Source organism: Salmo salar, chromosome 06 (assembly GCF_965601325.2).
Source record: "Salmo salar chromosome 06, fSalSal1, whole genome shotgun sequence".
Lineage (NCBI taxonomy): Eukaryota > Metazoa > Chordata > Actinopteri > Salmoniformes > Salmonidae > Salmo > Salmo salar.
In genome coordinates this window covers 55,158,470-55,168,969 of record NC_138296.1, presented here as the reverse complement: position 1 = coordinate 55,168,969, position 10,500 = coordinate 55,158,470, and the positions used below count along the sequence as shown (strand labels likewise).

At 42.3% G+C, this 10,500-nt stretch overlaps 1 long non-coding RNA gene across 1 annotated transcript in view; it reads left to right on the top strand.

The window, feature by feature from the left end:
- The first annotated feature begins 4,437 nt into the window (after positions 1-4,437).
- The window catches only part of LOC145879871 (uncharacterized), a 30,645-nt gene continuing 24,582 nt past the window's right edge, over positions 4,438-10,500 (top strand). Inside the window, exon 1 of the long non-coding RNA XR_014392693.1 lies at positions 4,438-4,858. This is a non-coding gene — a long non-coding RNA (uncharacterized LOC145879871). The remainder of the gene's footprint in view (positions 4,859-10,500) is intronic.

Here is a 10,500-nt window from a genome sequence, read left to right as displayed (position 1 = left end):
TGATGCAGCAATCCATCACTCTTCTTCTTGGTCAAATAGCCCTTACAAAATAACCCTTGTAAAACAAATGATAGTCCCACTAAGCATAAACCAGATGGGATGGCGTATCGCTGCAGAATGCTGTGGTAGCCATGCTGGTTAAGTGTGCCTTGAGTTCTAAATAAATCACTGACAGTGTCACTAGCAAAGCACCCCCATACCATCACACCTCCTCCTCCATGCTTCACTGTGGGAACCGCACATGCAGAGATCATCCTTCCACCTACTCTGTGTCTCACAAAGACACGGTGGTTGGAACCAAAAATCGTAAATTTGGACTCATCAGACCAAAGGACAGATTCCCACGGTCTTATGTCCATGGCTGGTGTTTCTTGCCCAACGCAAGTCTCTTCTTTCTATTGGTGTCCTTTAGTAGTGGTTTCGTTGCAGCAATTCAACCATGAAGGCCTGATTCACGCAGTCACATGCGCTGAACACAACAGGTGTAGACCTTACAGTGAAATGCTTACTTACGAGCCCGTAACCAGCAATGCAGTTAAAAAAAAATACAGATAAGAATTAGAGATAAAAGTAACAAGTAACTAAAAAGCAGCAGTAAAATAACAATAGCGAGACTATATACTGGGGGAGGGGGGGCTACCGATACAGTGTCAATGTGCGGGGGCACCGGTTAGTTGAGGTAGTATGTACATGTAGGTAAAGTTATTAAAGTGACTATGCATAGATGACAACAGAAAGTAGCAGTGGTGTAAAGGGGGGGGGGGGGTAGTATGGTATGCAAATTAGAGTGGGTCTAGGGTTTTTGGGATAATGGTGTTGATGTGAGCCATGACCAGCCTTTCAAAGCACTTCATGGCTACAGTCGTGAGAGCTATGGGTCAGTAGTCATTTAGGCAGGTTACCTTAGTGTTCTTGGGCACAGGCACTATGGTGGTCTGCTTAAAACATGTTGGTATTACAGACGTGGACAGGGAGAAGTTTAAAATGTCAGTGAAGACACTTGCCAGTTGGTCAGCACATGCTCGCAGTACACGACCTGGTTGTCCGCCTGGCCCTGCGGCCTTGTGAATGTTGACCTGTTTAAAAGTCTGACTCACATCAGCTGTGGAGAGCGTGATCACACAGTCTTCCAGAACAACTGGTGCTCTCGTGCATGTATCAGTGTTACTTGCCTTGAAGCCAGCATAGAAGTAATTTAGCTCATCTGGTAGGCTCGTGTCACTGGGCAGCTCTCGGCTGTGCTTCTCATTGTATTCTGTAATTGTTTGCAAGCCCTGCCACATCCGACGAGCGTCGGAGCCGGTGTAGTACAATTCAATCTTAGTCCTGTATTGTTAGAGTCCTGCTCCTTGAAAGCGACAGCTCAACCCTTTAGCTCAGTGCGGATGTTGCCTGTAATCCATGGCTTCTGGTTGGGGTATGTATGTACAGTCACTGTGGGGACAACGTCATCGATGCACTTATTGATGAAGCCAGTGATTGATGTGGTGTACTCCTCAATGCCACCAGAATGATCCCGGAACATATTCCAGTCTGTGCTAGCAAAAAGTCCTGTAGCTTAGCATTTGCTTCATCTGACCATTTGTTATTGACTGAGTCACTGGTGCTTCCTGCTTTAATTTTTGCTTGTCAGCAGGAATCAGGAGGATAGAATTATGGTCAGATTTACCAAATGGAGGCCGAGGGAGAGCGTTGTACGCGTCTGTGTGTGGAGTAAAGGTGGTGTAGAGTTTCTTTCCCTCTGGTTGCACATTTTTACATGCTAGTGGAAATTTGATAAAACTGATTTAAGTTTCCCTGCATTAAAGTCACTAGGAGCGCCCATCTGGATGAGCATATTCCTGTTTGCTTATGGCCTTATACAGCTCATTGAGTGCGGTCTGCATTGGTCTGTGGTGGTATGTAGACAGCTATGAAAAATACAGATGAAAACTCTCTATGTATATAGTGTGGTCTACGACTTATCATGAGATACTCTACCTCAGGCGAGAAAAACCTCAAGACTTCCTTAGATATCGTGCACCAGCTGTTGTTTACAAATATACATAGACCCCATACCCCTTGTCTTACCAGAGGCTGCTGTTCTATCCTGCCGATACAGAATAAAATGTTGTATGTTGTTCATGTTCAGGCACGACTCGGTGAAACATAAAATATTACAGTTTTTAATGTGCCGTTGGTAGTTTAATCTTGCTCGGAGGTCATCGATTTTATTTTCAAATGATTGCATGTTTGCCAATAGAACAGATGGCAGTGGGGGTTTACTCACTCGCCTACGAATTCTCAGAAGACAGACCAACCTCCGCCCCCTTTTTCTCCATCTTCTCTTCACGCAAATGACGGTGATTTGGGTGTATTCCCGGGAAAGCAGTATATCCTTCACGTCGGACTCGTTAAAAGGAAAAAGCTTCTACCAGTTCATGATGAGTAATCGCTATTCTGATGTCCAGAAGTTATTTCGGTCATAAGAGACGGAAGCAGCAACATTATGTACAAAATAAGTTTAAAAAAAGATACAAACACAAAAAAAGAACAAAATAACACAGTTGGTTAGGAGCACTTAAAACATCAGCCATCCCCTCCAGCGCCATTCTACAATTCGCATTGTAGAATGATGGATGACGTTGTACACAATTGCACACAATTTTCAGGTACCCATTTTGGCTTGTGAGATCTTTCAAAACTACTGACTGAAATGATACAAAACCTCTTTAACTGTTGTCTCTACAGGGCCCCTGACTACCTCTGGTGGTGATCACAATGTTTTTTTTATGGTCTACACGTCTAAAAATGTGGGCACAATCAGAAGTGGACAACTGGACAAATGATGCATGCTTAAGTAGCCTAAAGCCTAAGGATTATTATAGTCATCATTCACCAATAAGATAGCACGAATAAAAAAGTTATTTTGAGCCACAAATACTGTATGTCATCAGCTTTTTATAGCCTATTACAGGCTAGAGAAGACTCACGGGCTACCAAGTAAGCAAAATTACATTGAAAATACATATTTTCCAGACGTTGAAGTTAGGTTCATTTTAGGTTCTGCATGAAAGGGGAAAATACGACTTTTCCGGATGTTTAAAATATGTATTTTCCGGCTAGTGAAATCAACATAATTTCCTATTCTGAATTAAAGTTGAAATTATGTATTTTCCAGACTTTGAAAATGTGTATTTCCCGATGTTTAAATCAGTTATTTTTCAGTTCTGAATGAAAGTTTTCTACAGACGTTGAAAATACATATTTTTTGGTCATTGATTCTACACATGCATTCTCATTGAAGTAAGTATTATATCACAATAATACTTTTAAAATCCATTTAATGTAGGAGAGAAGAGATTTCAACATATAATATAATTATTATTGCACCCATCTGTCACCTGCACTTAAGCTATATTTTTCAAAAGCTTTAAAACTGCCAGCGATGCGATGATTTCCTAAGGATTCCAATCTACTGAATAAAACAACAGACTACTTTCACTACAATAACATTCTCAGTAACAGTTCAAAAATATTTTTTCTTGCTATGACTGAGATTTGTTGTTGTTTATCTACCTTAGTTGAATGCACTGACTGTAAGTCGCTCTGGATAATAGCGTTTTCTGAATGACCAAAATGTAAATGTAAAACAAACACTTGCAAAACATTCTACATATTATTCTAATGAGCTCCGCCCCAAAACAAGTACCAAGTCTGAACGTCTAGACTTTGTTTCACAAGTTTGAACAGCACAATACAGTATGGCACAGTTCAGTACAGTAGAGCATAGTAAAGTACAGTGGAGTACAGTACAGTATGGTACGGCACGGGACTGTAGTTTTATTCAGTAGAGTACAGTATGGTGCAGTTTAATTCAGTAGAGTAGGGTACAGTACAGTTTAATTCAGTAGAGTAGAGTACAGTTTAGTTCAGCAGAGTAGAGTACATCAGAGAGAGTAAAGTAGGTTACAAGACAGTACATTATACTGTATTATAAACTGGCTGGTTCAAGCCCTGAATGCTGATTGGCTGACAGCCATGGTATATCAGTCCATATACCACAGGTATGACAAAACATGTATTTTTACTGCTTATAATGTTTATAATAACAGTAAGGCACTTTGGGGGTTTGTGATATATGGCAAATATAGACCTGTTCGGACCATACCAAATCCAAACCAAACATAGACGTCTAAATCAGGACCCCAATAAAAGACATGCAAAAGACATTGGGATTTGTCCGTGCTTTATGGTACACATGAGCGTTCCAAAACTATTGAAAGTTATGGCGAGTATGAGCTGTGACGGTAAAATCAATCAATGAGATAAGAGGAGAGGAATTCCTGTCAATTAAGAAACTTTGTATTTACACCAAGATAATAGTTGAGTCATGCTGAGCAGAGTGCAGGAGTTCAACAAGGTTGCAGCAGTCGACACTGTCATATGATAAGCACCACCAAATGAATGAGTGAATTCTACTCGGGGAGATTCTGTCAGGATTTGAGTTTGAAAAACAACTTTAATGCCGAATAATACGTTGAGAGAACACTGAAAATAAATGATTAACCCGTTTATACCGTCAAAACAGCGCGTGTTCAGTGGAGCTGTCAGTTTTTATTGCTCATTCAAACAACCTGCAGCAAAATTATTGAGTTGTCTCGAGCGCTGTCCGCCCGCGTTTTAAAGGGCCACGGCAGGTATTGACAAGTTTGTTGTCCGAACATTTCAGTTTGCCATCACATACCATTAACGGACCTGGATTCACTAAATTGTTATCATGTCGTCGGGAGCGGAGAAAAGGCTGGACAGCCGGCTGAAAAAGTTGGAATTCATGATCAGAGACCCGAAGTCAGCGTTAAACTTGGAGAGTTTACTGGTAAGGTTGTAACAATACATATGTCAAAGAGAGTAGTTTGGCTTTTAATGTGTAAATTTAGCTGACGCTCTTATCCAGAGCAATTTACAGTAGCATACATTTTAATATTGGTCCGCCGTGGGAATCGAACCCCCAACCCTGGTGCTGCAAGCTCATTGATCTAGAAATTTAGCCACACGGGACCTTGATCAGAGTAATCAAATTGCTATCTCCATAGCTAACTAGCTATAGAATGGACGTTTGATCAGATAATCTATGAGATGGTGATATTCACTTGGAAATTTTATTTTGGATACTCAGGGTATTTAGAGATTAGGGGAGACTAGGGCTATACCGGAGATATAGCCTATTCACGTCGCAGTTAGAGTGACTATTGCGCTGTTTGCTCCGGCATGTTGGAAGACCAAAGTGAATGTAAAATGAAGATTGGGACACAGCAGTGACGCTTCATGATAATCATAAATGGATTTAAGGTGAGCATTTTTGTTCAATGAACAAATTACTTGCATGGACACGTGGTTTTGTTTCAGAATTGTTTGTTATTTTGACATTTCGCAATGTTAAACCAACCGAACCAAATGAAAATAGTCGAACTCAAGATTCAAACTATAGCTCAAAACTATGTGTGAAAACGCCCTAAGAAAGGGAAGCGCTGCATTGCATCATGTATAGGTTACCTCTATGGGCCACATCTGAGACACAGATAAAGACAGCTCAAAGAGTATTTGCTAAGTCACCATGTAGTAGGCTTAGGTGTTAGATAAGAGCAAGAGCTGGGTAAACACTCATGTTGGTCTCCCTGACAGCTAGCTACCTTGGTTATGGCTAGAAGAGATCCAGCTTTTGTCAAATTAAATCAAAAGTTTTTTTGTTTGTTGTTGCTAATCCTAACCTTAACCCTTTTCCTAACCATAACCGAATTATCCTAACCTGCTACATTAATTCTCATAACCTGCTCCGTAAATTCTCCTAACCTGCTACGAAATGTCAAATCAGACGTTAATTTGACAAAAGCTGGATCTCTTGTAGCCATGACCAGCTACCTCTCCTCTGCTTGGACAAGCCCCTTGTGACCTGGCTGGCAGACATCCAGGAATGCACTAAGGTATAGCTGAAAGCCACCTTGTATGGGTGGAGCTCATTGAAACTACAGTATGTTACTAACAACAAACATGGCAGCATGTTGTTAGCTGATAAATCAGGCGATAGGGGACTCACTTGGTTTTTGTTCTAGCCTGTTATCAGTGCATTCATTTGACTAAATCTCAGCACACACCCCATAGCCCAGGGATCATCACCTAGATTTAGCCGGGCCGATTTCGAGGGTCGGAACATAAATACAAATTATTTATATACACACATACATTACCAGTAAAAAGTTTGGACAGACCTACTCATTCAAGGGTTTTCTTTATTTTTACTATTTTCTAAACTCAGCAAAAAAAGAAACTTCCCTTTTTCAACCCGTTTCTTCATTGTAAAGGGTTTAAACACTGTTTCCCATGCTTGTTCAATGAACCATAAACAATTAATGAACATGCACCTGTGGAACGGTCATGAAGATACTAACAGCTTACAGATGGTAGAAAATTAAGGTCACAGTTATGAAAACTTAGGACACTAAAGAGGCCTTTCTACTGACTCTGAAATACACCAAAAGAAAGATGCCCAGGGTCCCTGCTCATCTGCGTGAACGTGCCTTAGGCATGCTGCAAGGAGGCATGAGGACTGCAGATTTGACCAGGGCAATAAATTGCAATGTCCACACTGTGAGATGCCTAAGACAGCGCTACAGGGAGACAGGATGGACAGCTGATCGTCCTCGCAGTGAAGACCACGTGTAACAACACCTGCACAGGATCGGTACATCCAAACATCACACCTGTGGGACAGGTACAGGATGGCAACAGCAACTGCCCGAGTTACACCAGGAACGCACAATCCCTCCATCAGTGCTCAGACTGTCCGCAATAGGCTGAGAGAGGCTGGACTGAGGGCTTGTAGGCCTGTTGTAAGGCAGGTCCTCACCAGACATCACTGGTAACAACGTCATCCTGTGGGCACAAACCCACTGTCGCTGGACCAGACAGGACTGGCAAAAAGTGCTCTTCACTGACCAGTCGCGGTTTTGTCTCACCAGGGGTGATGGTCGGATTCACGTTTATCGTCGAAGGAATGAGCCTTACACCGAGGCCTGTACTCTGGAGCGGGATCGATTTGGAGGTGGAGGGTCCATCATGGTCTGTGGCGGTGTGTCACAGCATCATCGGACTGAGCTTGTTGTAATTGCAGGCAATCTCAATGCTGTGTGTTACAGGGAAGACATCCTCCTCCCTCATGTGGTACCCTTCCTGCGGGCTCATCCTGACATGACCCTCCAGCATGACAATGCCACCAGCCATACTGCTCGTTCTGTGCATGATTTCCCGCAAGACAGGAATGTCAGTGTTCTGCCATGGCCAGCGGAGTGCCCGGATCTTAATCCCATTGAGCACGTCTGGGACCTGTTGGATCGGAGGGTGAGGGCTAGGGCCATTCCCCCCCAGAAATTTCCAGGAACTTGCAGGTGCCTTGGTGGAGGAGTAGGATAACATCTCACAGCAAGAACTGGCAAATATGGTGCAGTCCATGAGGAGGAGATGCACTGCAGTACTTAATACAGCTGGTGGACACACCAGATACTGACTGTTACTTTTATTCCATTTCTGTTAGTCACATGTCTGTGGAACTTGTTCAGTTTATGTCTCAGTTGATGACTCTTGTTATGTTCATGCAAATATTTACACATGTTAAGTTTGCTGAAAATAAACGCAGTTGACAGTGAGAGGAAGTTTCTTTTTTTGCTGAGTTTACATTGTGGATTAATAGTGAATACATCAAAACTCTGAAATAACACATATAGAATCCTGTAGTAACCAAAAAAGTGTTAAACAAATATTTGAGATTCTTCAAAGGAGCCACCCTTTGCCTTGATGACAGCTTTGCACACTCTTGCTATTCTCTCAACCAGCTTCATGAGGTAGTCAACTGGAATATATTTCAATTAACAGGTGTGCCTTGTTAAAAGTTCATTTGTGGAATTTCTTTCCTTCAGTTGTGTTGTGACAAGGTAGGGGTGGTATAAAGAAGATAGCCCTATTTGGTAAAACTCCAAGTCCACCAAGATTGAACTCTTTGGCCTGAATGCCAAGTGTCACACCTGGAGGAAACCTGGCACCATCCTAAAGGTGAAGCATGGTGGTGGCAGCATCATGCGGTGTGGATGTTTTTCAGCGGCAGGGACTGGGAGACTAGTCAGGATCGAGGGAAAGATGAACGAGGCAAAGTACAGAGAGATCCTTGATGAAAACCTGCTCCAGAGCGCTCAGGACCTCAGACTGGGGCAAAGGTTCACTTTCCAACAAGACAACAACCCTAAGTCCACAGACAAGACAACACAGGAGAGCCTTCGGGACAAGTCTCTGAATTTCCTTGAGTGGTCCGGCCAGAGCCTGAACTTGAACCTGATTTCTGTACTTTGCTCCGATCATCTTTCCCTTGATCCTGATTAGTAGGGATGGTGCAGGTTTCCTCCAGATGTGACTCTTGGCATTCAGGCTAAAAAGTCACATTTTTGTTTCATCAGACGAGAAAATCTTGTTTCTCATGGTCTTAGAGTCTTTAGGTGCCTTTTGGCAAACTCCAAGCATGCTATCATCATGTGCCTGTTACTGAGGAGTGGCTTCCGTCTGGCCACTACCATAAAGGCCTGATTGGTGGAGTGAAGCCGAGATGGTTGTCCTTCTGAAAAGTTATCTCATCTCCACAGAGGAACTCTGGAGCTCTGTCAGACCATTGAGTTCTTGGTCACTTCCCTGACCAAGGCCCTTCTCTCTCGATTGCTCAGTTTGGCCGGGCGGCCAGCTCTAGGAAGACTCTTGGTGGTTCCAAACGTCTTCCATTTAAGAATGATGGAGGCCAATGTTTTTTTGGGGATCTTCAATGATGCAGACATTTTTTGGTACCCTTCCCCAGATCTGTGCCTTGACACAGTCGTGTCTCGGAGCTCTACGGACAATTCCTTCGACCTCATGGCTTGTTTTTTGGTCTGACATGCACTGACATGTCAACTGTGGGACCTTTATATAGACAGGCGTGTGCCTTTCCAAATCATGTCCATCAATTGAATTTACCACAGGTGGAGTCCAATCAAGTTGTAGAAACATCTCAAGGATGATCAATGGAAACAGGATGCTCCTGAGCTCAATTTCGAGTCTCATAGCAAAGGGTTGGAATACTTACAGTTTAAGTCGGAAGTTTACATGCACTTAGGCTGGAGTCATTAAAACTCGTTTTTCAACCACTCCACAAATTTCTTGTTAACCAACTATAGTTTTGGCAAGTCGGTTAGGACATCTACTTTGCATGATGCAAATAATTTTTCCAACAATTGTTTACAGACAGATTATTTCACTTATAATTCATTGTATCACAATTCCAGTGGGTCAGAAGTTTACATACAGTAAGTTGACTGTGCCTTTAAACAGCTTGGAAAATTCCAGAAAATTATGTCATGGCTTTAGAAGCTTCTGATAGGCTAATTGACATAATGTCCTAACCGACTTGCCAAAACTATAGTTTGTTAACAAGAAATGTGTGGAGTGGTTGAAAAACAATTTTTAATGACTCCAACCTAAGTGTATGTAAACTTCCGACTTCAACTGTATATAAACAGTCAACGTATTAATCATAACCTGGTATCATATCATCATTCTGAACAGTCAGAACCTCCTTGCATCTGCAAACACCCACGTCTTACTTATGATTTAGTACAACACAAATTGGTTTAATTGTTTACTAGTTAATTAAATGGCAACATAGGATAAACATACAGAGTGCTGCACCGGTTATTGACTGGAGACCTAATTTGCTGAAAACAGTTCCCTAGCGGAATAACAACAACATTGATGCTTGTGAAAGAAGAGATGGAGAGAGCGGGACAGAGACACTTAACATTGGCACGTTCAAAAACTACTCTCACCTACAGTAACCGTATACTTTGCACACAAACCACCGCCTGCTTTGAGTAAGAAATCATTCATGTATTTACGTGAAATACCTTGGTTCGCCGGGGGTCTCTTGGTGAACAGGGCAGCCTTGGAAAGGGGTTTGGGCCTTTTTCGCAGCATGCTTGTAAGGCTCTGATTGTTCGAAATGGTTCCAACAAGTCTTCTATTGTTGTCCCTCTTTGCAGTTGTCCGGTATCCGGTGACTTGTCGTGTAGTCCTGAACAGAACTACAGAGTTGACTTTTATTCCATTCGCTCTTGAAGAGGCTTCTTTGAAGATAGGCCAGCCAGTCATATCAATAGTTTGAGCAGAGTAACAGGATGGTCCAACTTAAAATCGCTTTCGAAGATACTTTACTATCAGCCGTACCAGTGATTGTCCGGGGGGTGAGTTTATTGTCTCCACCTCATTTTAAGATTCAAAGTTCAAACCATGTGCAGCTTCATGTATTTCTGGTCTAATGTGTTTCATTTATACAGTTTGCTCGAAAGGGGCAGTTCTGGTAGGCTGGCATGCTTCCTGACTTCACTCCGGGCAGTAACTACTCACTGTACAATGTTAGGTAAAATAATTATCTCTTAATGCTTCTCAAAT